Here is a 27,931-nt window from a genome sequence, read left to right on the forward strand (position 1 = left end):
TGGAAATAAACCTTCGATTCCTAAGTTCTGCTTCTGGCAAAGAACTTAATAACATACTTGTAACGACCCTAAACTGATGCCAATTAAAAAAAAAAAAAAAATCGGCATGACCTCTCCTAAAAAGGGTCCTACGCCAACCTGCTTAAATGCATAAAAAAAAAAAAATGCAATGGTCTCTCTTGGACCTTCAAAATTTATCTAACCTGTACCAGCACATAATACAAATAATATAAAACATTCCTAAAACAAACATCAACAACTTCGTCAAAATAGCCCATCACCATCAACCCATTCATCCAGAATAAAGGAGTACTTGTCTTATACATAGTTTCATGCTCACATACTAGAATTTTACTCCAATTACATATACTTACAGTCCATGAATATAATTGATGAGCACTGAAAAGTGCGTATTTAAACCCCTTAAGCTTAGGCATTCTAGTACCTTTATCTATCTCACTTTACTATTTTAGATTGATTTCGTATTATTTTCATGTTCAAGCACTTATCCCGAAAATAAGCTAACTCAGCCAAATAAGAGCTTAATTGAAGCAATTCTGAGATTGAACAAAGGAAGGAGCAAAGTGGAGGAAGAAAGAAGCAAAATGAAGCAAAGCAGCAAGTTCGATCGATCCAAGTCCAAAGTTCGATCGATCGAACATTGATCGATTTCAACACTTCAAGATAGATCCAAGCCTTGACCCAAAGCACTTAAGTCCCAAAGTTCGATCGATCCAACATCATTCTTCGATTGATCGAACACCTTTGTCCTTATCCAAATGATTGATCCTATCCACAGCTGTACCACCCACCAACTACTTTTCTCCTTTTCCCATAAATATCTCCCTTAAATATCTCGGATTTGTCTTTTTCCAAAAAGCTCAGCCAGTTGGATCGATCCAGCCTAAATTCGATCGATCTCACTTCCTTTCGATCGATCGAACTTCCTCCAATGCGAAAAAGTTAAAATTCCATCCCATTGAAAGTTGTCCTTTATCCAATCATTAGGGAATATTGTATGCACAACCCCTGTTGTCGGTTTCCTTGATGGAGTCGCCATAACCAATAAAGCTTGAGAGTTATGTGTGTTTAGGAGGTGGCCAAGTTTTACATTTATAAAAAGCCACTACTACCTTTCTCTATATAAAATATAGATAGGGCGAGTAGGGATCGTCCCAAGGGATTTGATGGTGTATCGAATTGTGAACTATGGTAATTAGGGTTAGTAGGTCGAGTGATCACACAATTGGTTGGTTGGTTGATTATACTAAATGAGCTAAACTATAATAAAGCAATGCAATAAGATAAAGAGTAAGTAAGAAGGAAAGGTCTTGGGGTGTAGAGATCACCACCAAACAATACTATTCCAAATCATAATCAAGTGACTAATGAGGGAAATGAATGTGTTGCAACAATGTTGTGTGTATAAAAGACATTCAATTGGTAAGGGTGACTCAACAAGTGCAAATTGTCTCAATCAACATGTGTGAGGCCACAATACATCTATTGGTAGAGGAATATATTGTCTAAACATCATGTGAAGATAACAAAATAACAATTCAAGTCATTGAACCTTTCATTAAGCTCACAGTCCAAGCAATCCATAAGGATGACTTAGTTAAACATGCATTATCTAATCATCATGTGAGAAGTACAAAATATCTATTGGGAGAGGAATAAATTGTCTAAACACGTGTGAAAGATACAACATATCATAACTAATCATTAATCCTTCGTTAAGCTCAAAATTCCTTTACACCACAAAATTAGAGCATATGCTTCTTGCATTCAAAAGCATGGAACATCAAAGAACAAGCATGAATTATTTCCCCAACTAACACTACACTACTTAAAAGAGAAACACAATCCATCAAGGAATAAGTATGAACCATCTAGAGACATAACAAGAGCATTACATTAAGAACTTCATATTTTGGCAATCTCAAGATTAAAGGCATTAATACACATAGACATGCATCAATAACATTAAATCTAGAGGTGAGCATCTACTCTAGCATACATAGACATATAGATAGAGAAAATGATCAATTAAAAGCATTAATCCATAGAACTCAATGAATAATCAAGATCTTCATAAGTTCAAGAATCAAAATATGCAATACAACACAAATCCCTCAAAATTACACAAGATTAGGTAAAGAAAGCATGTTTGGGGCTAACTCTAGCCCCAAGAAGATGTCTAGCCACTCATGGTAGTGATGATCCAACCCTCAAGGGCTAACTCCATGGCTGCTCCTTGTAGATGAAGATCTCCTCCAATGGTTGCTCTAGCTTCCTCCCTTCTTCCTCTCCAAGAATAGCCTCCAAGATGATTTTCAATGTGTGACAAGAGACTCTAGACTCCTCACCAAAAAGTGTATCATATTCCTTATATAGGTAGGTCAAATACACCCTATGATGAGCTGTGGTCGTGCAAGGCATATTCTCTAATGATTGGGTGAAGGACGGAATAAATGAGCTGGACTTTAACTTTTTCTCGTTGGAGGAAGTTCGATCGATCAAACCTTAACTTGGATTGATCGAAGATGGGTTCGATCGATCGAACTGCATCTTGGATCGATCGAAGTGGTCTGACTCCTCCGGATAAGAACAAGGCTGAGATATTTCGAAGATATTTATTGGGAAAAGGACAAAAGTGGTAGGTAGGAGTACAACTGTGGATAAGATCAATCATTTGAATAGGACAAAATAGGGTTCGATTGATCGAACTTGGAATTTCAGCAAAGGCCAAGGTTGGATCTATCGAGAAATACTGTGATCGATCATAGATGTTCGATCGATCGAACTCTAAGTTGGATCGATCGAACTTTTCAGCTGCACAACTTCGATTCCTTTTTACTCCTTTCTTTTTCCAATTTGCTCTCTCCTTTGGTTTATCTCAGGATTGCTTCAATTAAGCTCTTATTTGGCTGAGTTAGCTCAATTTTGGGATTAGTGCCTGAAAATAGAAATAACACGTAATAAGTCTAAAACGGCAAAGTAAGATAGATAAAGGTACTAGAATGCTTAAGCTTAACGGGTTTAAATGCGCACTTTTCAGTGTTCATCACACCTCCAAACTTAAATATTGCTAGTCCCTAGCAATGAACTAAGAAGTAAAAGAATGAAATGAACAACTAAACAAGTATAAACTGGAAAGCAAGTAAAATGATAGCGCCACTTTCGTAGGGAACACGATTGCATTTAGCATATGCAACAAGCCTTTTAAACCCCTAGGTTACCCCTAGTGGACGAGTAAAGTCTCGTGAGGGTTTCCAGAAATGGTACCCACAAACATTAAGCTCATTCTTTCAAAAGAGGCACCAATATTGCAAACAAGCGTTGGGAGAAAACTACCTCAAGTATGCAATTTTTCAACCGTTTCTAAACAATCTCCCAAAATTTCAATATCAAGCAAGCAAGTATGGTCCTCCACATATCAAGAAAATGATCATAAAAATCGAAACAAGTCTAGAATCCATGTGAGAGGTCCGGCATCAAGTGTGTTGCTATCTTAGCCAACTAGAGAAGTAATCACATCCTTACCCTCAAACTAGCACACAAATCTAGTACCGATCATCAAGATAAGAGAGTGGACCTTTTATTAAAGCTTTATTGTTCTAGGTGCGCTTATTCTTTTCACTCTATTTTTTTTATTTTTTTATTTTTATTGAGGATCAAAGATGGAAGTATTGTGCAATGTGTTGATCTCTTAAGCTTTCTAGAAGATTCATGTAGCGAGCTTTAGGTCAATGACTCCCAAACCAGATGGCTTTAGGGCATTAGGTGTTAAGACACCCCTACGGACTTACAAACTCAAATCAACTAGGCTACAAATCAAGACAACAACCATCTAATCATTTCCCACTTCTCACCTTTTGGGAGAAGTCCTCACTTTTATTGCTTTTTGCAACTTCTTCTTTTTCTTTTTTTCTTTTTTTCAATTCAATTATTAACCTAGAGTTTGGGCCCTCCACCTTTCGGCGCGAGAAGTTCACTGCTTAATGAGGCAAAAAATCCCGGCTACTCAATGGAAAGGGGTTGTTATCCACCTTTATCAAGAATGAAAGCTTTCAATGCACTACTAGCCCAATTGGGATATAACCAATTCAATAATCAACAAAGCATGTACCCCACAATTGAATGCTAGCGTGTGCCGGTGCTAATGTAGAATCTTAGAATGAATCTCAAAATAATCACAAAATCAGGATGATGTGGACCACAAATGCAAGCAAGATATCAATCTTTTGAAAAATTTACTCCTAAATGGCATCCTTAAGGCATACAAGGAGTATTGGACTCTCAAGTCAAGCAATTTTTAAATTTTAAGCAATATAGTCCTCAAAAGATCAAAATCATAGCTAGAAATGGACCAAGTATAGAAATATCCCTCAAATACACAAGACATGCTCAAAATTTGAATTTTAAAGTAACACTGAAACATACACCAATACCCCCAAACTTAAACTGCACATTGTCCTCAATGTGTGAAGAGAACAAAGGAAAGAGTATACCAGTGCTTTAGACATGAATGATCGGGATAGAAGTATCCAAAGTGGGTGGCATGGCCCCCCCAAACTTGGGATAAACTGTGGTCCTGAAAAGTTTGCACTCGGATAAACTCATTAGATAACAAGATAGGATAATCAGTGCACAGTGGACATGCAAGTGTAAGATGGGATAAATAGAGAATAGAGAGAGAGGTGTAAGAGTGGTCCTGAAAAATTAGGCAGCACTCTCTCACTGAAGTCACTGTGGTGTACCTGATGGAGTCAAACATACAAATATGAGATACTAAGAGACATCCATAATCAAAAAGCAATATATAGAGAATATAAAGTGCAGGTACATCAATAAAATAATAAAGCCGACAGACCGGCCGCAAGGTATAATACAGTAACAGTGACAGTATAATACAAATCCAGAATAAAAGAAATGAAAGCATAAAACATCTGGAAGTATAATACAGTAATAGTGACAGTATAATTTTTTTTTTTTTTTTTTTTTCAAATAATCAAATTTCGATCGATCGAAGAAAGATTTCGATCGATCGAAAAAGATAAAGAATGTACAAGTTTAAGGGTTCAAGAGTTGACACGTGTTGGAACCTTGGATCGATCGAACTTGGAATTCGATCGATCGAACATGAAAAATTTTGAAAAGCCCCGAGAGCATGCATTTTAGAGTTTGGATACAGGTCCAAAATTTTTCTACGTGTTGGGACTCATGATCGATCGAACCACATGTTGGATCGATCGAAAGGTATTTCGATCGATCGAAATGGTTTACGATCGATCGAACTTTTGAAACTTTGGAGATCCCGAGAGCATGCATTTTGGAGTTTGGATGCAGGTCCAAAATTTTTCTAAGTGTTGGGTGCAAAATGAGAGCTGGATCGATCGAGTCCATAGTTGGATCGATCGTACCTAAGTTCGATCGATCGAACCAAGGCTTGGATCGATCGAAATTGTGCCTAAATGCTCAAAATGACTTAAATGCTCATGCAATCCCTTACTCAGTTCCTTCCAATGTATATGAACCACAAAAACAGTATCTAAACTTCGCAAGAATCAAAATACAAGATAGAAATGAGGGAGGAATAGGGTTTTGACATCCTACGAATTTCGGTCCTAGTCTTTAACGTCTCTAGCAAGACCTATGGTTCTTTTAACCCAGATCAAAGATCTTGTAATGCATCCCCTCCTTTTTGGGATGAGAGATGTTTTGAGTTCCACCCAACAAATGGTTCTTGGAAGAACTTGTTGGATTTAACTCAAAAGATGTCTTGAGTTCTTTGTCAAAATCTTCATCAATATGTTCATACACCGGGTCAATAAGATATGCAGCCTCTAAATGTCTTTGAAAGACTTGACCCTCTATGTATGGTTTCAATCTTTGCCCATTCACCTTGAAGATGTTCCCCTTCTTCAAGTCTTGTATCTCTACCGCTCCATGCGGTGCAACCGAGATAATTTCATAGGGACCTTCCCACTTGGTTCTCAATTTGCCGGGAAAGAGTTTTAACCTAGAGTTGAAAAGCCAAGCTTTTTGACCGGGTTCTAAGGACTTCTTCACAATATGCTTATCATGGAAGGCTTTGGTTCTTTCTTTGTAGAGCTTGGCATTATCATAAGCATTGTGCCTTAGCTCTTCCAATTCACTCAATTGAAGTAGCCTATTCTCTCCGGCTTTGGCTAGGTCAAAATTGAGCTTTTTAACTGCCCAAAAGACTTTGTGTTCTAGCTCAACTGGAAGATGGCAAGGCTTCCCATAAACATTCTATAAGGGGACATGCCAATGGGAGTCTTATATGCCGTACGATAAGCCCACAAAGCATCATTTAGCTTTCTTGACCAATCTTTCCGGGTGGGGTTAACCGTTTTCTCAAGGATATGCTTAATTTCCCGGTTGGACACTTCAACTTGTCCACTTGTTTGAGGATGGTAGGGAGTGGCTACTTTGTGAGTGACGGAGTACTTAAGAAATAATTGCCTCAAGAAGTGATTGCAAAAATGCTTTCCTCCATCACTTATCATAGCCCTTGGCATACCAAAACGAGCAAAGATATTGGATTTAATGAATTGAATGACCACGGAGTGATCATTTGTTTTGGTAGCACAAGCCTCAACCCACTTAGAAACATAATCAACGGCAAGAAGAATGTATTGATAACCATATGACATAGGAAATGGACCCATGAAATCAATGCCCCAAATATCAAAAATTTCAACAACCAATATATTGGTTAATGGCATCATATCTCTTTTAGACATTGTTCCCATCTTTTGACACCTCTCACACGACTTGCAAAAGTTGTAGGCATCTCTATGAATAGTGGGCCAAAAGAGCCCACTTTGAAGAATCTTTAGGGCGGTCTTCTTTGCACTAAAATGCCCAACACATGCAAGTGTGTGGCAAAACACTAGGACACTTGGGATTTCACTCTTCGGAATGTATCTTCTCACAATTTGATCGGGACAAAAACGGTATAAAACAGGGTCTTCCCAATAGTAATTCCGGATGTTGGCAAAGAAACGATTTTTGTCGTTCTTTGACCAAGAGGTTGGAAGGTTGCCTATTGCCAAATAATTCACAATATCAGCGAACCAAGGCATTATTCCATTTGAGACTTGAAAAAGTTGTTCATCCGGGAAAGAATCATGAATTGGAGGACTAGGGAAAGGCTCTATTTGTAATCTGGAAAGATGATCAGCATCCACATTTTCGGTGCCCTTTTTGTCCTTGATTTCAAAATCGAATTCCTGGAGGAGTAAAATCCATCTAATTAATGTAGGTTTTGTTTCCCTCTTTGTTAAAAGATGTTTCAATGCAGCATGATCAGAGTAAACAACAACCTTAGATCCTAGCAAATAAGAGCGGAACTTATCAAGAGTATATAATATATCAAGTAATTCCTTCTCGGTAGTGGAGTAATTCAATTGAGCTCCTGAGAAGGTTTTGCTTGCATAGTATATGACACAAGGGAGCTTACCTACTCGTTGGCCCAAAACTGCCCCCATGGCATAGTCAGAAGCATCACACATAATTTCAAAGGGCAAAGACCAATTAGGAGGTTGCATGATAGGAGCAGATGACAATGAAGTGCGCAATTTATGAAAGGCGTCTAGGCATGCTTGATCGAAGATGAAAGGAGAATCCTTGGCAAGAAGATTGCACAAAGGTCTAGCTATTTTGCTAAAGTCCTTGATGAAGCGGCGATAGAAGCCGGAATGACCTAGAAAAGAGTGAACTTCCCTCACCGTTGAAGGTGGGGGTAGTTCAGAGATGAGTTCAACTTTCGCCTTATCTACCTCAATTCCTCTTCGAGATATGACGTGACCCAAAACAATTCCCTCTTGAACCATGAAATGGCTCTTTTCCCAACTAAGAACAAGGTTTGTTTCACGGCATCTTTTAAGCACTAAGTCCAAATTTTTGAGGCAAGCATCAAAGGAAGACCCAAAAACAGAAAAATCATCCATGAAGACCTCAAGATACTCTTCCACCATATCCGAAAAGATAGACATCATACACCTTTGGAATGTAGCAGGAGCATTGCACAAACCAAAAGGCATCCGTCTATAAGCAAATGTGTCAAATGGACATGTAAAGATGGTTTTCTCTTGGTCTAATGCGTCAAGGGCCACTTGGTTGTAACCGGAATATCCATCTAGAAAGCAATAGTATTGTTGCCCCGCCAATCTCTCCAAGATTTGATCAATAAAGGGTAAAGGAAATTGATCCTTTCTAGTGGCGGCATTTAATTTTCGGTAATCAATGCACACACGCCATGAGTTGGCGGTACGCTTAGAGATTTCCTCACCTTTAGCATTTCAACCACAGTAATTCCCGACTTTTTGGGAACTACTTGTGTAGGACTCACCCATTTGCTATCGGAGATTGGGTAGATGATTCCGGCATCCAAAAGTTTCACTACTTCTTTCTTAACTACCTCTTTCATGTTAGCATTCAATCTCCTTTGGGCATCCCTAAAGGGTTTTGTATCCTCTTCCATGAGTATACGATGTATACAAATAGAAGGATCAATTCCCTTAAGGTCAGCCACACTCCACCCTATAGCTTCTTTGTTTTCTTTAAGTACATTAAGTAGAGCATTTTCTTGGTCCTCATCTAGGCTTGAAGAGATGATAACCGGAAGAGTGTCGCGAGGAATGCATACTTAAGATTAGAAGGCAAAGTTTTTAGCTCAAGAGTTGGTGGAGATACCAAAGATGGAACCGGAGGAGTACTAGAAAGTGAAGGAAGAGGCTCAATTGGAGTTTTCCATGGTGGACAATTCAAACTTGCTACGGATTCCATTATATTGCTTACTTCATTGATTGAAATTTCGTTATCAAACCCACAACTCTCATACATTTCAAGAAGACATGAGACAAGAGGATCATCGGATAAAAGAGATGAGAGATCATCCTCAAGCGGTTGTTTGATGATCATTGTGGGAATTGATTCCTCAACAACCTCATCTAACACATCAATAACATAACACTCATCTTCATCTATGGGATATCGACTTGCATTGAAAACATTGAGTTTGACCATCATGTTGCCAAAAGAAAGATCCATGATTCCGGACCTACAATTGATAGTGGCATTGGCGGTGGCAAGGAATGGTCTTCCCAAGATGATTGGGATTTGAGTATTGGAATTAGCAACCGGTTCAGTGTCTAACACTACAAAATCAACCGGAAAGTAGAATTTGTCTACTTTGACAAGGATGTCCTCAACCATACCCCTAGGTGTTTTGACGGATCTATCGGCCATTTGAAGCACCACCGAGGTTGGTTTTAACTCATTTAACCCCAATTGGACATACACAGAATAAGGAATCAGGTTAACACCTGAACCTAAGTCAAGAAGAGCTCTCCGGATCTCGTGATTTCCAATTACACATGAAATGGTTGGAGCACCGGGGTCTTTGCATTTGAGTGGAGTATTTTGTTGAAGAATGGAGCTCACTTGCTCCGTGATGAACACTTTCTTAGGACTTTGTCCTTTGTTCCTCCTCTTTTGTGTGCAAAGATCTTTCAAGAATTTGGCATAAGGCGAAATTTGCTTAATTGCATCTAAGAGGGGAAGATTTATGTTCACTTGTTTGAAAACATCCATCATGTCAAGTATTTTCCCATCTTGCCTCTCTTGAGGTGAGGTTTCTCTCAAAGCATAAGGGAAAGGAGCTTTTGGCTCATGACATTTTGGCACTTGAGAAGATGATGAAGATTGAGTATTCTGATTTGGAACATTCTCATCCAAAGAGAGAGGTATGGAATTAGAATTTTGATGAGTGACAACATTTGGTTGCACCGATTCACTATCCTCCTTTGGCAACTCAACCTTATTGTCAACTTGCTTACCACTTCTCAAAGTAGTGATTGCTTGTGTTTGAACTTGTGAGGCATTCTCCGACGTAGAGTTTGCCTCCACACAAAATTGAGCTTTTGGGTTCCTCTCGGGTTGACTAGGTAACTTACCCACTTCCCTTGTATTCAATGAATTAGCTATGATCCCGATTTGGGACTCCAGCTTTAATATAGATTGAGAGTGTGAATGCAACAAATTTGTGTTCTTCTCTAAGCTATCCAAAGCCATTAAAACCTTATCTACAAATGTAGAATCATTGTGAAGTGCATGAGGAGAATGATGCTCCGTTTGGAATTCATACAATTAAGGATGTGAAGAATTATTCATTCTTTGATGATATGAAGGAGTGAACCCTTGAAAACTTTCATTTCCCTTGTGAGGTGGAATGTACTTGTTTTAAAAATTCTGAGCTTGAAAAGAATTTGGATGTCCATTCCACCTTGGAACATAAGCATTGGAATAGGGATGAGCAAATGTAGCATTGACTTGTTCATAGTGTTCATTATAAGCATGTCCGTGGGGACAATCAAAAGTAGTGTGCAAAACACTTGAACATGTCATACAAGGCTCATTCATTTGAGAGGTATGATGATGAGGATAGGAATTGTTAGCCGGTTTTTGATTTAACAAGAATTGGTCAAACTTTTGAGAAACAGTTTTAATCTCGGCTACAATTCCCATTGAACTCTCTATTTGACAAACTTGAGAATTTTTCTTCTTCTCTTTTCGTTCATGGTCAATTTGAGAAGTATAAAATTTTTGCAAAGAGTTTTCGCTCATCTTCTCAAAGAGTTGCCAAATGTCATCCTCATGTTTCCCAAAATACGATCCTCCACATGATGTATCAACAATGTCTTTATGAATGTCGGATAGGCTCTCATAGAAGGATTGAACCACTTGCCATTTTGGAATGCCATGATGTGGGCATTTCCCTAGCAAGTCATTCAATCTTTCCCAAGCCTCATGTAATAACTCCCCTTCCTTTTGAGAAAAAGTTCTAATTGAAGTACGCATAGCATTGGTCAAACTCATGGGATAAAACTTTTTTAAAAATTCATTTTGCATTTGCATCCAAGAAGTTATAGAATTTGCTTCCAAAGTATTGAACCAATGTTTTGCCTTACTTTTGAGTGTGAAAGGGAAAAGGAGTAGTCTAATCACTTCCTCCGGGACATTCATGTATCTAATGGTGGAACATATTTCAAAGAATTCATTTAGATGCTTATAAGGCTCCTCATCATTTAGACCATGGAAAAGTGGACACAATTGAATAGTTTCGGGCTTGATTTCATATTGATTTGTCTCGAAATTAGGCAACATGATACAAGAAGGTGCATGGTATGCATGGAGATCATAATAGTCACGAAGTACCATTGGAGGCATTGGACCTTGAGCTCCGAGACCGTATTGATCGGGAGGGAGGTTTTGCATGAAATGCGGGTCTAGGTGGCCAAGATTACCCTCTAGGTTTTCCATGTGAATGCCTAGAGTGAATGATCAAGTAAAGACTACAAATCACAACAAAGCAATCAACCAAACACTTCTCCTCCACAACAAGTCAAATATCATCAACTTCCTCCATATACAATAATTCCCATACTCCCATGCTTTCAATGATATGCAATGCCACCACGTGGGCCCCCAATTTAACTAAGGAGATTGAGTAAGAAGGTCTCACAATAGTCCTTTAACACTTCAACTCCAAATTTAAAAGCTTAGCTTAGCAAAATTTTTTTAGCAACTCTTCATTTTAAGCATTTTTCCTTTGCTTTGCTTTGCTCCTTAGCTTGGAATTACTTTGCTAGCTCCTTGCTCAATGCACCTTGTTAATGAAGAACAAACTTAATAAGTAATTAAAAACAGAAAATAAAAAGAAAGTAAAAACACGATCAAAAGAATACTAATCCTAATTGAAATTCACAATTCGACGTTGCCAATTTAAAATCCCCGGCAACGGCGCCAAAAACTTGTTGTCGGTTTCCTTGATGGAGTCGCCATAACCAACAAAGCTTGAGAGTTATGCGTGTTTAGGAGGTGGCCAAGTTTTGCATTTATAAAAAGCCACTACTACCTTTCTCTATATAAAATATAGCTAGGGCGAGTAGGGATCGTCCCAAGGGATTTGATGGTGTATCGAATTGTGAACTATGGTAATTAGGGTTAGTAGGTCGAGTGATCACACAATTGGTTGGTTGGTTGATTATACTAAATGAGCTAAACTATAATAAAGCAATGCAATAAGATAAAGAGTAAGTAAGAAGGAAAGGTCTTGGGGTGTAGAGATCACCACCAAACAAAACTATTCCAAACCATAATCAAGTGACTAATGAGGGAAATGAATGTGTTGCAACAATATTGTGTGTGTAAAAGATATTCAATTGGTAAGGGTGACTCAAAAAGTGCAAATTGTCTCAATCAACATGTGTGAGGCCATAATACATCTATTGGTAGAGGAATATATTGTCTAAACATCATGTGAAGATAACAAAATAACAATTCAAGTCATTGAACCTTTCATTAAGCTCATAGTCCAAGCAATCCATAAGGATGACTTAGTTAAACATGCATTATCTAATCATCATGTGAGAGGTACAAAATATCTATTGGGAGAGGAATAAATTGTCTAAACACATGTGAAAGATACAACATATCATAACTAATCATTAATCCTTCATTAAGCTCAAAATTCCTTTACACCACAAAATTAGAGCATATGCTTCTTGCATTCAAAAGCATGGGACATCAAAGAACAAGCATGAATTGTTTCCCCAACTAACACTACACTACTTAAAAGAGAAACACAATCCATCAAGGAATAAGTATGAACCATCTAGAGACATAACAAGAGCATTACATTAAGAACTTCATATTTTGGCAATCTCAAGATTAAAGGCATTAATACACATAGACATGCATCAATAACATTAAATCTAGAGGTGAGCATCTACTCTAGCATACATAGACATATAGATAGAGAAAATGATCAATTAGAAGCATTAATCCATAGAACTCAATGAATAATCAAAATCTTCATAAGTTCAAGAATCAAAATATGCATTACAACACAAATCCCTCAAAATTACACAAAATTAGGTAAAGAAAGCATGTTTGGGGCTAACTCTAGCCCTAAGAAGATGTCTAGCCACTCATGGTAGTGATGATCCAACCCTCAAGGGCTAACTCCATGACTGCTCCTTGTAGATGAAGATCTCCTCCAATGGTTGCTCTAGCTTCCTCCCTTCTTCCTCTCCACCTCCAAGATGATTTTCAATGTGTGACAAGAGACTCTAGACTCCTCACCAAAAAGTGTATCATATTCCTTATATAGGTAGGTCAAATACACCCTATGATGAGCTGTGGTCGTGCAGGGCATATTCTCCAATGATTGGGTGAAGGACGGAATAAATGAGCTGGACTTTAACTTTTTCTCGCTGGAGGAAGTTCGATCGATCGAACCTTAACTTGGATCGATCGAAGATGGGTTCGATCGATCGAACTGCATCTTGAATCGATCGAAGTGGTCTGACTCCTCCGGATAAGAACAAGGCTGAGATATTTCGAAGATATTTATTGGGAAAAGGACAAAAGTGGTTGGTAGGCGTACAGCTGTGGATAAGATCAATCATTGGAATAGGACAAAATAGGGTTCGATCGATCGAAGGTGATGTTCGATCGATCGAACTTGGAATTTCAGCAAAGGCCAAGGTTGGATCTATCGAGAAGTACTGTGATCGATCATAGATGTTTGACCGATCGAACTCTAAGTTGGATCGATCGAACTTTTCAGCTGCACAACTTTGACTCATTTTTGCTCCTTTCTTTTTCCACTTTGCTCCCTCCTTTGGTTTATCTCAGGATTGCTTCAATTAAGCTCTTATTTGGCTGAGTTAGCTCAATTTTGGGATTAGTGCCTGAAAATATAAATAACACATAATAAGTCTAAAACGGCAAAGTAAGATAGATAAAGGTACTAGAATGCTTAAGCTTAACGGATTTAAATGCGCACTTTTTAGTACTCATCACACCCCCAAACTTAAATATTGCTAGTCCCTAGCAATGAACTAAGAAGTAAAAGAATGAAATGAACAACTAAACAAGTATAAACTGGAAAGCAAGTAAAATGATAGCGCCACTTTCGTAGGGAACACGATTGCATTTAGCATATGCAACAAGCCTTTTAAACCCCTAAGTTACCCCTAGTGGACGAGTAAAATCTCGTGAGGGTTTCCAGAAATGGTACCTACAAACATTAAGCTCATTCTTTCAAAAGAGGCACCAATATTGCAAACAAGCATTGGGAGAAAACTACCTCAAGTATGCAATTTTTCAACCGTTTCTAAACAATCTCCCAAAATTTCAATATCAAGCAAGCAAGTATGGTCCTCCACATATCAAGAAAATGATCATGAAAATTGAAACAAGTCTAGAATCCATGTGAGAGGTCCGGCATCAAGTGTGTTGCTATCTTAGCCAACTAGAGAAGTAATCACATCCTTACCCTCAAACTAGCACACAAATCTAGTACCGATCATCAAGATAAGAGAGTGGACCTTTTATTAAAGCTTTATTGTTCTAGGTGCGCTTATTCTTTTCACTCTATTTTTTTTATTTTTTTATTTTTATTGAGGATCAAAGATGGAAGTATTGTGCAATGTGTTGATCTCTTAAGCTTTCTAGAAGATTCATGTAGCGAGCTTTAGGTCAATGACTCCCAAACCAGATGGCTTTAGGGCATTAGGTGTTAAGACACCCCTACGGACTTACAAACTCAAATCAACTAGGCTACAAATCAAGACAACAACCATCTAATCATTTCCCACTTCTCACCTTTTGGGAGAAGTCCTCACTTTTATTGCTTTTTGTAACTTCTTCTTTTTCTTTTTTTCTTTTTTTCAATTCAATTATTAACCTAGAGTTTGGGCCCTCCACCTTTCGGCGCGAGAAGTTCACTGCTTAATGAGGCAAGAATCCCGGCTACTCAATGGAAAGGGGTTGTTATCCACCTTTATCAAGAATGAAAGCTTTCAATGCACTACTAGCCCAATTGGGATATAACCAATTCAATAATCAACAAAGCATGTACCCCACAATTGAATGCTAGCGTGCGCCGGTGCTAATGTAGAATCCTAGAATGAATCTCAAAACAATCACAAAATCAGGATGATGTGGACCACAAATGCAAGCAAGATATCAATCTTTTGAAAAATTTACTCCTAAATGGCATCTTCAAGGCATACAAGGAGTATTGGACTCTCAAGTCAAGCAATTTTTAAATTTTAAGCAATATAGTCCTCAAAAGATCAAAATCATAGCTAGAAATGGACCAAGTATAGAAATATCCCTCAAATACACAAGACATGCTCAAAATTTGAATTTTAAAGTAACACTGAAACATACACCAATACCCCCAAACTTAAACTGCACATTGTCCTCAATGTGTGAAGAGAACAAAAGAAAGAGTATACCAGTGCTTTAGACATGAATGATCGGGATAGAAGTATCCAAAGTGGGTGGCATGGCCCCCCCAAACTTGGGATAAACTGTGGTCCTGAAAAGTTTGCACTCGAATAAACTCATTAGATAACAAGATAGGATAATCAGTGCACAGTGGACATGCAAGTGTAAGATGGGATAAATAGAGAATAGAGAGAGAGGTGTAAGAGTGGTCCTGAAAAATTAGGCAGCACTCTCTCACTGAAGTCACTGTGGTGTACCTGATGGAGTCAAACATACAAATATGAGATACTAAGAGACATCCATAATCAAAAAGCAATATATAGAGAATATAAAGTGCAGGTACATCAATAAAATAATAAAGCCGACAGACCGGCCGCAAGGTATAATACAGTAATAGTGACAGTATAATACAGATCCAGAATAAAAGAAATGAAAGCATAAAACATCTGGAAGTATAATACAGTAATAGTGACAGTATAAATTTTTTTTTTTTTTTTTTTTTTTTCAAATAATCAAATTTCGATCGATCGAAGAAAGATTTCGATCGATCGAAAAGGATAAAGAATGTACAAGTTTAAGGGTTCAAGAGTTGACACGTGTTGGAACCTTGGATCGATCGAACTTGGAATTCGATCGATCGAACATGAAAAATTTTGAAAAGTCCCTAGAGCATGCATTTTGGAGTTTGGATGCAGGTCCAAAATTTTTCTAAGTGTTGGGACTCATGATCGATCAAACCACATGTTGGATCAATCGAAAGGTATTTTGATCGATCGAAATGGTTTACGATCGATCGAACTTTTGAAACTTTGGAGATCCCGAGAGCATGCATTTTGGAGTTTGGATGCAGGTCCAAAATTTTTCTAAGTGTTGGGTGCAAAATGAGAGCTGGATCGATCAAGTCCATAGTTGGATCGATCGAACCTAAGTTTGATCGATCAAACCAAGGCTTGGATCGATCGAAATTGTGCCTAAATGCTCAAAATGACTTAAATGCTCATGCAATCCCTTACTCAGTTCCTTCCAATGTATATGAACCACAAAAACAGTATCTAGACTTCGCAAGAATCAAAATGCAAGATAGAAATGAGGGAGGAATAGGGTTTTGACATCCTACGAATTTCGGTGCTAGTCTTTAATGTCTCTAGCAAGACCTAGGGTTCTTTTAACCCGGATCAAAGATCTTGCAATGCATCCCCTCCTTTTTGGGATGAGAGATGTTTTGAGTTCCACCCAACAAATGGTTCTTGGAAGAACTTGTTGGATTTAACTCAAAAGATGTCTTGAGTTCTTTGTCAAAATCTTCATCAATATGTTCATACACCGGGTCAATAAGATTTGCAGCCTCTAAATGTCTTTGAAAGACTTGACCCTCTATGTATGGTATCAATCTTTACCCATTCACCTTGAAGATGTTCCCCTTCTTCAAGTCTTGTATCTCTACCGCTCCATGCGGTGCAACCGAGATAATTTCATAGGGACCTTCCCACTTGGTTCTCAATTTGCTGGGAAAGAGTTTTAACCTAGAGTTGAAAAGCCAAGCTTTTTGACCGGGTTCTAAGGACTTCTTCACAATATGCTTATCATGGAAGGCTTTGGTTCTTTCTTTGTAGAGCTTGGCATTATCATAAGCATTGTGCCTTAGTTCTTCCAATTCATTCAATTGAAGTAGCCTATTCTCTCCGGCTTTGGCTAGGTCAAAATTGAGCTTTTTAACTGCCCAAAAGACTTTGTGTTCTAGCTCAACTGGAAGATGGCAAGGCTTCCCATAAACAATTCTATAAGGGGACATGCCAATGGGAGTCTTATATGCCGTACGATAAGCCCACAAAGCAACATTTAGCTTTCTTGACCAATCTTTCCGGGTGGGGTTAACCGTTTTCTCAAGGATATGCTTAATTTCCCGGTTAGACACTTCAACTTGTCCACTTGTTTGAGGATGGTAGGGAGTGGCTACTTTGTGAGTGACGGAATAATTAAGAAATAATTGCCTCAAGAAATGATTGCAAAAATGCTTTCCTCCATCACTTATCATAGCCCTTGGCATACCAAAACGAGCAAAGATATTGGATTTAATGAATTGAATGACCACGGAGTGATCATTTGTTTTGGTAGCACAAGCCTCAACCCACTTAGAAACATAATCAACGGCAAGAAGAATGTATTGATAACCATATGACATAGGAAATGGACCCATGAAATCAATGCCCCAAATATCAAAAATTTCAACAACCAATATATTAGTTAATGGCATCATATCTCTTTTAAACATTGTTCCCATCTTTTGACACCTCTCACACGACTTGCAAAAGTTGTAGGCATCTCTATGAATAGTGGGCCAAAAGAGCCCACTTTGAAGAACCTTTAGGGCGGTCTTCTTTGCACTAAAATGCCCACCACATGCAAGTGTGTGGCAAAACACTAGGACACATGGGATTTCACTCTCCGGAATGCATCTTCTCACAATTTGATCGGGACAATAACGGTATAAAACAGGGTCTTCCCAATAGTAATTCCGGATGTTGGCAAAGAAACGATTTTTGTCGTTCTTTGACCAAAAGGTTGGAAGCTTGCCTATTGCCAAATAATTCACAATATCAGCGAACCAAGGCATTATTCCATTTGAGACTTGAAAAAGTTGTTCATCCGAGAAAGAATCATGAATTGGAGGACTAGGGAAAGGCTCTATTTGTAATCTGGAAAGATGATCAGAAACCACATTTTCGGTGCCCTTTTTGTCCTTGATTTCAAAATCGAATTCCTGGAAGAGTAAAATCCATCTAATCAATCTAGGTTTTGTTTCCCTCTTTGTTAAAAGATGTCTCAATGCAGCATGATCAGAGTAAACAACAACCTTAGATCCTAGCAAATAAGAGCGGAACTTATCAAGAGCATATACTATAGCAAGTAATTCCTTCTCGGTAGTGGAGTAATTCAATTGAGCTCCTGAGAAGGTTTTGCTTGCATAGTATATGACACGAGGGAGCTTACCTACTCGTTGGCCCAAAACTGCCCCCATGGCATAGTCAGAAGCATCACACATAATTTCAAAGGGCAAAGACCAATTAGGAGGTTGCATGATAGGAGCAGATGACAATGAAGTGCGCAATTTATGAAAGGCGTCTAGGCATGCTTGATCGAAGATGAAAGGAGTATCCTTGGCAAAAAGATTGCACAAAGGTCTAGCGATTTTGCTAAAGTCCTTGATGAAGCGGCGATAGAAGCCGGCATGACCTAGAAAAGAGCGAACTTCCCTCACCGTTGAAGGTGGGGGTAGTTCAGAGATGAGTTCAACTTTCGCCTTATCTACCTCAATTCCTCTTCGAGATATGACGTGACCCAAAACAATTCCCTCTTGAACCATGAAATGGCTCTTTTCCCAACTAAGAACAAGGTTTGTTTCACGGCATCTTTTAAGCACTAAGTCCAAATTTTTGAGGCAAGCATCAAAGGAAGACCCAAAAACAGAAAAATCATCCATAAAGACCTCAAGATACTCTTCCACCATATCCGAAAAGATAGACATCATACACCTTTGGAATGTAGCAGGAGCATTGCACAAACCAAAAGGCATCCATCTATAAGCAAATGTGTCAAATGGACATGTAAAGGTGGTTTTCTCTTGGTCTAATGGGTCAAGGGCCACTTGGTTGTAACCGGAATATCCATCTAGAAAGTAATAGTATTGTTGCCCCGCCAATCTCTCCAAGATTTGATCAATGAAGGGTAAAGGGAAATGATCCTTTCTAGTGGCGGCATTTAATTTTTGGTAATCAATGCACACACGCCATGAGTTGGCGGTACGCTTAGAGATTTCCTCACCTTTAGCATTTTCAACCACGGTAATTCCTGACTTTTTGGGAACTACTTGTGTAGGACTCACCCATTTGCTATCGGAGATTGGGTAGATGATTCCGGCATCCAAAAGTTTCACCACTTCTTTCTTAACTACCTCTTTCATGTTAGGATTCAATCTCCTTTGGGCATCCCTAAAGGGTTTTGTATCCTCTTCCATGAGTATACGATGCATACAAATGGAAGGATCAATTCCCTTAAGGTCCGCCACACTCCACCCTATAGATTCTTTGTTTTCTTTAAGTACATTAAGTAGAGCATTTTCTTGGTCCTCATCTTGGCTTGAAGAGATGATAACCAGAAAAGTGTCGCGAGGAATGCATACTTAAGATTAGAAGGCAAATTTTTTAGCTCAAGAGTTGGTGGAGATACCAAAGATGGAATCGGAGGAGTACTAGAAAGTGAAGGAAGAGGCTCAATTGGAGTTTTCCATGGTGGACAATTCAAACTTGCTACGGATTCCATTATATTGCTTACTTCATTGATTGAATTTTCATTATCAAACCCACAACTCTCATACATTTCAAGAAGAAATGAGGTAAGAGGATCATCGGATAAAAGAGATGAGAGATCATCCTGAAGCGGTTTTTTCATGATCATTGTGGGAATTGATTCCTCAACAACCTCATCTAACACATCAATAACATAACACTCATCTTCATCTATGGGATGTCGACTTGCATTGAAAACATTGAGTTTGACCATCATGTTGCCAAAAGAAAGATCCATGATTCCGGACCTACAATTGATAGTGGCATTGGCAAGATGATTGGGATTTGAGTAGTGGAATTAGCAACCGGTTCAGTGTCTAACACTACAAAATCAACCGGAAAGTAGAATTTGTCTACTTTGACAAGGATGTCCTCAACCATACCCCTAGGTGTTTTGACGGATCTATCGGCCATTTGAAGCACCACCGAGGTTGGTTTTAACTCATTTAACCCCAATTGGACATACACAGAATAAGGAATCAGGTTAACACTTGAACCTAAGTCAAGAAGAGCTATCCGGATCTCGTGATTTCCAATTACACATGAAATGGTTGGAGCACCGGGGTCTTTGCATTTGAGTGGAGTATTTTGTTGAAGAATGGAGCTCACTTGCTCCGTGATGAACACTTTCTTAGGACCTTGTCCTTTGTTCCTCCTCTTTTGTGTGCAAAGATCTTTCAAGAATTTGGCATAAGGCGGAATTTGCTTAATTGCATCTAAGAGGGGAAGATTTATGTTCACTTGTTTGAAAACATCCATCATGTCAAGTATTTTCCCATCTTGCCTCTCTTGAGGTGAGGTTTCTCTCAAAGCATAAGGGAAAGGAGCTTTTGGCTCATGACATTTTGGCACTTGAGAAGATGATGAAGATTGAGTATTCCGATTTGGAACATTCTCATCCAAAGAGATAGGTATGGAATTGGAATTTTGACGAGTAACAACATTTGGTTGCACCGATTCACTATCCTCCTTTGGCAACTCAACCTTATTGTCAACTTGCTTACCACTTCTCAAAGTAGTGATTGCTTGTGTTTGAACTTGTGAGGCATTCTCCGACGTAGAGTTTGCCTCCACACAAAATTGAGCTTTTGGGTTCCTCTCGGGTTGACTAGGTAACTTACCCACTTCCCTTGCATTCAATGCATTAGCTATGATCCCGATTTGGGACTCCAGCTTTGATATAGATTAAGAGTGTGAATGCAACAAATTTGTGTTCTTCTCTAAGCTATCCAAAGCCATTAAAATCATTATGAAGTGCATGAGGAGAATCATTATGAAGTGCATGAGGAGAATGATCCTCCGTTTGGAATTCATACAATTGAGGATGTGAAGAATTATTCATTCTTTGATGATATGAAGGAGTGAACCCTTGAAAACTTTCATTTCTCTTGTGAGGTGGAATGTACTTGTTTTGAAAATTCTAAGCTTGAAAAGAATTTGGATGTTCATTCCACCTTGGAACATAAGCATTGGAATAGGGATGAGCAAATGTAGCATTGACTTATTCATAGTGTTCATTATAAGCATGTCCGTGGGGACAATCAAAAGTAATGTGCAAAACACTTGAACATGTCATACAAGGCTCATTCATTTGAGAGGTATGATGATGAGGATAGGAATTGTTAGCCGGTTTTTGATTTAACAAGAATTGGTCAAACTTTTGAGAAAGAGTTTTAATCTCGGCTGCAATTCCCATTGAACTCTCTATTTGACAAACTTGAGAATTTTTCTTCTTCTCTTTTCGTTCATGGTCAATTTGAGAAGTATAAAATTTTTGCAAAGAGTTTTCGCTCATCTTCTCAAAGAGTTGCCAAATGTCATCCTCATGTTTCCCAAAATATGATCCTCCACATGATGTATCAACAATGTCTTTATGAATGTCGGATAGGCTCTCATAGAAGGATTGAACCACTTGCCATTTTGGAATGCCATGATGTGGGCATTTCCCTAGCAAGTCATTCAATCTTTCCCAAGCCTCATGTAATAACTCCCCTTCCTTTTGAGAAAAAGTTCTAATTGAAGTACGCATAGCATTGGTCAAACTCATGGGATAAAACTTTTTTAAAAATTCATTTTGCATTTGCATCCAAGAAGTTATAGAATTTGCTTCCAAAGTATTGAACCAATGCTTTGCCTTACTTTTGAGTGTGAAAGGGAAAAGGAGTAGTCTAATCACTTCCTCCGGGACATTCATGTATCTAATGGTGGAACATATTTCAAAGAATTCATTTAGATGCTTATAAGGCTCCTCATCATTTAGACCATAGAAAAGTGGACACAATTGAATAGTTTCGGGCTTGATTTCATATTGATTTGTCTCGAAATTAGGCAACATGATACAAGAAGGTGCATGGTATGCATGGAGATCATAATAGTCACGAAGTACCATTGGAGGCATTGGAGCTTGAGCTCCGAGACCGTATTGATCGGGAGGGAGGTTTTGCATGAAATGCGGGTCTAGGTGGCCAAGATTACCCTCTAGGTTTTCCATGTGAATGCCTAGAGTGAATGATCAAGTAAAGACTACAAATCACAACAAAGCAATCAAACAAACACTTCTCCTCCACAACAAGTCAAATATCATCAACTTCCTCCATATACAATAATTCCCATACTCCCATGCTTTCAATGATATGCAATGCCACCACGTGGGCCCCCGATTTAACTAAGGAGATTGAGTAAGAAGGTCTCACAATAGTCCTTTAGCACTTCAATTCCAAATTTAAAAGCTTAGCTTAGCAAAAATTTTTTAGCAACTCTTCATTTTAAGCATTTTTCCTTTGCTTTGCTTTGCTCCTTAACTTGTAATTACTTTGCTAGCTCCTTGCTTAATGCACCTTATTAATGAAGAACAAACTTAATAAGTAATCAAAAATAGAAAATAAAAAGAAAGTAAAGACACGATCAAAAGAGTACTAATCCTAATTGAATTTTACAATTCAACGTTGCCAATTTAAAATCCCCGGCAACGGCGCCAAAAACTTGTTGTCGGTTTCCTTGATGGAGTCGCCATAACCAACAAAGCTTGAGAGTTATGTGTGTTTAGGAGGTGGCCAAGTTTTACATTTATAAAAAGCCACTACTACCTTTCTCTATATAAAATATAGATAGGGCGAGTAGGGATCGTCCCAAGGGATTTGATGGTGTATCGAATTGTGAACTATGGTAATTAGGGTTAGTAGGTCGAGTGATCACACAATTGGTTGGTTGGTTGATACTAAATGAGTTAAACTATAATAAAGCAATGTAATAAGATAAAGAGTAAGTAAGAAGGAAAGGTCTTGGGGTGTAGAGATCACCACCAAACAATACTATTCCAAACCATAATCAAGTGACTAATGAGGGAAATGAATGTGTTGCAACAATGTTGTGTGTGTAAAAGACATTCAATTGGTAAGGGTGACTCAACAAGTGCAAATTGTCTCAATCAACATGTGTGAGGCCACAATACATCTATTGGTAAAGGAATATATTGTCTAAACATCATGTGAAGATAACAAAATAACAATTCAAGTCATTGAACCTTTCATTAAGCTCATAGTCCAAGCAATCCATAAGGATGACTTAGTTAAACATGCATTATCTAATCATCATGTGAGAGGTACAAAATATCTATTGGGAGAGGAATAAATTGTCTAAACACATGTGAAAGATACAACATATCATAACTAATCATTAATCCTTCATTAAGCTCAAAATTCCTTTACACCACAAAATTAGAGCATATGCTTCTTGCATTCAAAAGCATGGAACATCAAAGAACAAGCATGAATTGTTTCCCCAACTAACACTACACTACTTAAAAGAGAAACACAATCCATCAAGGAATAAGTATGAACCATCTAGAGACATAACAAGAGCATTACATTAAGAACTTCATATTTTGGCAATCTCAAGATTAAAGGCATTAATACACATAGACATGCATCAATAACATTAAATCTAGAGGTGAGCATCTACTCTAGCATACATAGACATATAGATAGAGAAAATGATCAATTAAAAGCATTAATCCATAGAACTCAATGAATAATCAAGATCTTCATAAGTTCAAGAATCAAAATATGCATTACAACACAAATCCCTCAAAATTACACAAGATTAGGTAAAGAAAGCATGTTTGGGGCTAACTCTAGCCCCAAGAAGATATCTAGCCACTCATGGTAGTGATGATCCAACCCTCAAGGGCTAACTCCATGGCTGCTCCTTGTAGATGAAGATCTCCTCCAATGGTTGCTCTAGCTTCCTCCCTTCTTCCTCTCCAAGAATAGCCTCCAAGATGATTTTCAATGTGTGACAAGAGACTCTAGACTCCTCACCAAAAAGTGTATCATATTCCTTATATAGGTAGGTCAAATACACCCTATGATGAGCTGTGGTCGTGCAAGGCATATTCTCCAATGATTGGGTGAAGGACGGAATAAATGAGTTGGACTTTAACTTTTTCTCGCTGGAGGAAGTTCGATCGATCGAACCTTAACTTGGATCGATCGAAGATGGGTTCGATCGATCGAACTGCATCTTGGATCGATCGAAGTGGTCTGACTCCTCCGGATAAGAACAAGGCTGAGATATTTCGAAGATATTTATGGGGAAAAGGATAAAAGTGGTTGGTAGGCGTACAGCTGTGGATAAGATCAATCATTTGAATAGGACAAAATAGGGTTCGATCAATCGAACTTGGAATTTCAACAAAGGCCAAGGTTGGATCTATCAAGAAGTACTGTGATCGATCATAGATGTTCGATCGATCGAACTCTAAGTTGGATCGATCGAACTTTTCAGCTGCACAACTTTGATTCCTTTTTGCTTCTTTCTTTTTCCACTTTGCTCCCTCCTTTGGTTTATCTCAGGATTGCTTCAATTAAGCTCTTATTTGGCTGAGTTAGCTCAATTTTGGGATTAGTGCCTGAAAATATAAATAACACGTAATAAGTCTAATACGGCAAAGTAAGATAGATAAAGGTACTAGAATGCTTAAGCTTAACGGGTTTAAATGCGCACTTTTCAGTGCTCATCAACCCCAGCTCATTTTTTGGGTGTCATTTTGACCTACCTATATAAGGATAAGGATTGCTTTTTCAAAGGGAAGCCAACATTATTTTTAATATCTCTTGGAGAGGAAGTTTAGAGGAGGAGGAGGCTTGACACCATTAGAGATCTTCATCAACAAGGAGCAAACCTCTTCCATGGAGTTAGCCCTTGAGGGTTGGAGTATCATCACCATGAGTGGCTAGACATCCTCTTGGGGCTAGAGTTAGCCCCGAGCATGCTTTCTATATCTTAATCTTGTGTATTATTGAGGGATTAGTGTTGTAATTAATGTTTTGACACTTTGATATATATAGATCTTATTTAATCAATGATTTATGTGGTTTAATGCTTCCAATTGATCATTTCATTATATCCATATGTCTATGTATGTTAGAATAGATGTTCATGTGCTTATTCCTAGATTTTGTGTTGTTGATACATGTCTATGTGTATTGATGCCATAAATTTAGAGGTTGTCAAAACATAGTGCTTAAAGGAATGTTCTTGTGATTCTCTAGATGGTTCATACTCATATCTTGATGGATTGTGTCTCCTTCTTAGCTAAATTAGTTTAATTTCAATGGCTTAATTGTAGTTTAGGGATAGTATAGTATTAGATGGAAAGACAATCCATGCTAGTTGTTTGATGCTCCATACTTTTGAATGCAAGTAGCATATGTCTCTAATCTTGTGTTGTATTTGGATTGTGAGCCTAATGAAAAGGACCAATGATTTGCTAGATATGTTGTGCTTTTCACATGCTATTTAGACAATATATACTTAATTGCTAGATATATTGTACTTTTCACATGTTGGTTAGACAATGTATACTTAATTAGTCATCCTTGCTTGTTGAATTAACCAAATACACACACACCAATATTGCAACACCCTAATTGCCCTCATTAATCACTTGTCAATAATATAGAAATGCATTGCTTGGTGGTGATCTCTAAACCCCAAGACTCTTCTCTCTCTCTTACTCAAACTCCATTGCATTCAATTACTTAGTTTAATTTTGTTGTTCTTTAATCAACCTACCAACCAATTGTTTGATCACTCGACCTACTAACCCTAATAGCGATTCCACAATCAACTCCGACTCCAATCCCTTAGGACGATCCCTACTCGCCCTAGCTATATTTATAGTGAAAGGTAGTAGTGGCTTTTACAAATGTAAAACTTGACCCTCGCCTAAATTGCATGCTTCTTCAAGCTTGTGGTCACCGCGACCTACAATATAAAGGACCAACAATAATTACAATAATAAGAGTCCATAAGTCTACGTACAAAATACAATATACTAAGTTTTACAAAAAAAAAAAATAGTGAGACTTGGATACAAAAATAGCAAAATGATCTTCTAATCCAAATTAGGCATGTGGTGGAATGTCATCCGCCACTTCTTTCCCATATCCTGAAAAATGTTAAAATAATAGGGTGAGCATAAAGCTCAGTAGGTGGTGCCTAAGACACACCTCTTGTGACCCCGTGAACCCAAACAATGAATAAAAAATAGGAAGCAGGGTCATACTATGCAGGAAAGGAATACAACATTAATTCCAATTCCAAAATAACAATGCCGTGCCATGATGTGTGATGCCATGAATATTGCTCCCCATTTTCAAAATCTAAATCCATCACTTTTCAAACTGTTAATATAACCCGTCCGTTGGTGACTCCGCGGTAACACGAGAGAAGGATTGGCTACTGTTCTTAACCGTTGGTACTTTCGAGGCATCATTTGGGGCCCAGATAGCTCAACTACACTAGGGCGATCTCCCTAATTCCCTCTAGGTTATATTAACACCACGGCCATTTGGTAGCTTCGCGGAGACCGGGTTTTCATAAAAATCACTTTAATCAAAACTTTGTCCCAAAATCCCTTTTTGCTTTCAATACAATTTTCCCCTTTTCATGCCCAATGCTATACATGAATGTCTCATATATCTCAATATTGTACAAATAGAGAAATTCATTCTCGTCAAGTTATTATTCAATAATATACATGCTTTACAACATAAAAATTTGTAAAATTATAATTTTGTTTTCAAATCACCAAACTAGCACTAAAGGCACAAAGGGCTTAAATTAATCAACAATTAACATGCTTCGTAAGAAATTTATTTATCTATTTATTTATTTATTTATTTATTTATTATTATTATTATTATTATTTTATTTTTTTTATCATCACATAAACATAACAATTTAATACCATGGGCATGAAAATTCATCAATTAAACATGCTTTCATTATCATATATCACATAAAACATAGCCACACCTTTTTACATAGCAAGTAAATAAATTTACATGAAATTTCACAATTTAAGCATGTTTTTCACACAATTTAATTAATACACATAATCATATATTTCATTTACAACAATAAAATCATTTTCAAAGTAATCAATTCAAATTAAGCATGTTAATTTGCACAATATCAACTACACACAAAATCATATACTTCATATACCCAATTAAATCACTTTAGAGTAAAATCAATACAAATTAACATGTTAAGATACTAATTAAGTAAAATTAACTCACAAATGTGTAAAATTGTGTGGATTAGAGACCCCTACCTCAAAATTGTGCAAAACCCTCAAAATGGGTCCAAATTTTTGAACTCCCTAAAGTGCCAAATGCTGAAATTGCTGGTATGGATTTGAAGGCCTCGTCGTAGGCTTCGATTTGCCGCAAACGGCTTCCAAAAATTCTAAATATTGAAGGAGAAATCTTGATTTGAAGTTTGGTACCCAAAAGAAAAAGAAAAATCAAGAAGAAGAGAGAGGAACATAAAGCTACGGGAGTGAGAGATTTGAGAGACCAAATGTGGTCTCTAGGCCACTTAAATAATAGTAGTGGGTCCTTCCACTTTCTTTTCTTTTCACTTTTTCTTTTGCTTTAAATTTCATTTCACACCACATATATATAAATACAACACCATACAAATACCACATAAATCACATAAAATAAAAATGCATGAAGTGCAAGTGAACCCAACCAAAATTCCCGTATGCAACAATACCGATAGCGGGTCCCACACGGAACCGTCCGGCCTGAAAAATAAATAAATAAATAAATAATGCGAAATGACCAACCTTGCATTTCAAAGAGTGCCGAACTCAATGAAATGCTCCCAACAACTCACAAACACACCCGGCACACCCCACGGTGTCCGGTACACAACACGTGAAAAGATAAAAATGC

The 27,931-nt window shown here is 37.9% G+C and overlaps 1 long non-coding RNA gene across 1 annotated transcript; it reads right to left on the minus strand.

Annotated features, from left to right (window-relative positions):
• Window positions 1–14,476: 14,476 nt before the first annotated feature.
• Window positions 14,477–27,521, minus strand: LOC132271776 (uncharacterized). The gene is made up of 2 exons (XR_009469830.1): window positions 27,304–27,521; window positions 14,477–15,593 (listed from the first exon to the last, which is right to left on the minus strand). It is a non-coding gene; the product is annotated as an uncharacterized LOC132271776 (long non-coding RNA).
• Between the last annotated feature and the right edge of the window lie 410 nt (window positions 27,522–27,931).

This window comes from Cornus florida, unplaced genomic scaffold (assembly GCF_030987335.1).
Source record: "Cornus florida cultivar Cherokee Brave unplaced genomic scaffold, ASM3098733v1 CherokeeBrave_3.0.0_Hap2_Chr08, whole genome shotgun sequence".
Taxonomy (NCBI): Eukaryota; Viridiplantae; Streptophyta; class Magnoliopsida; order Cornales; family Cornaceae; genus Cornus; species Cornus florida.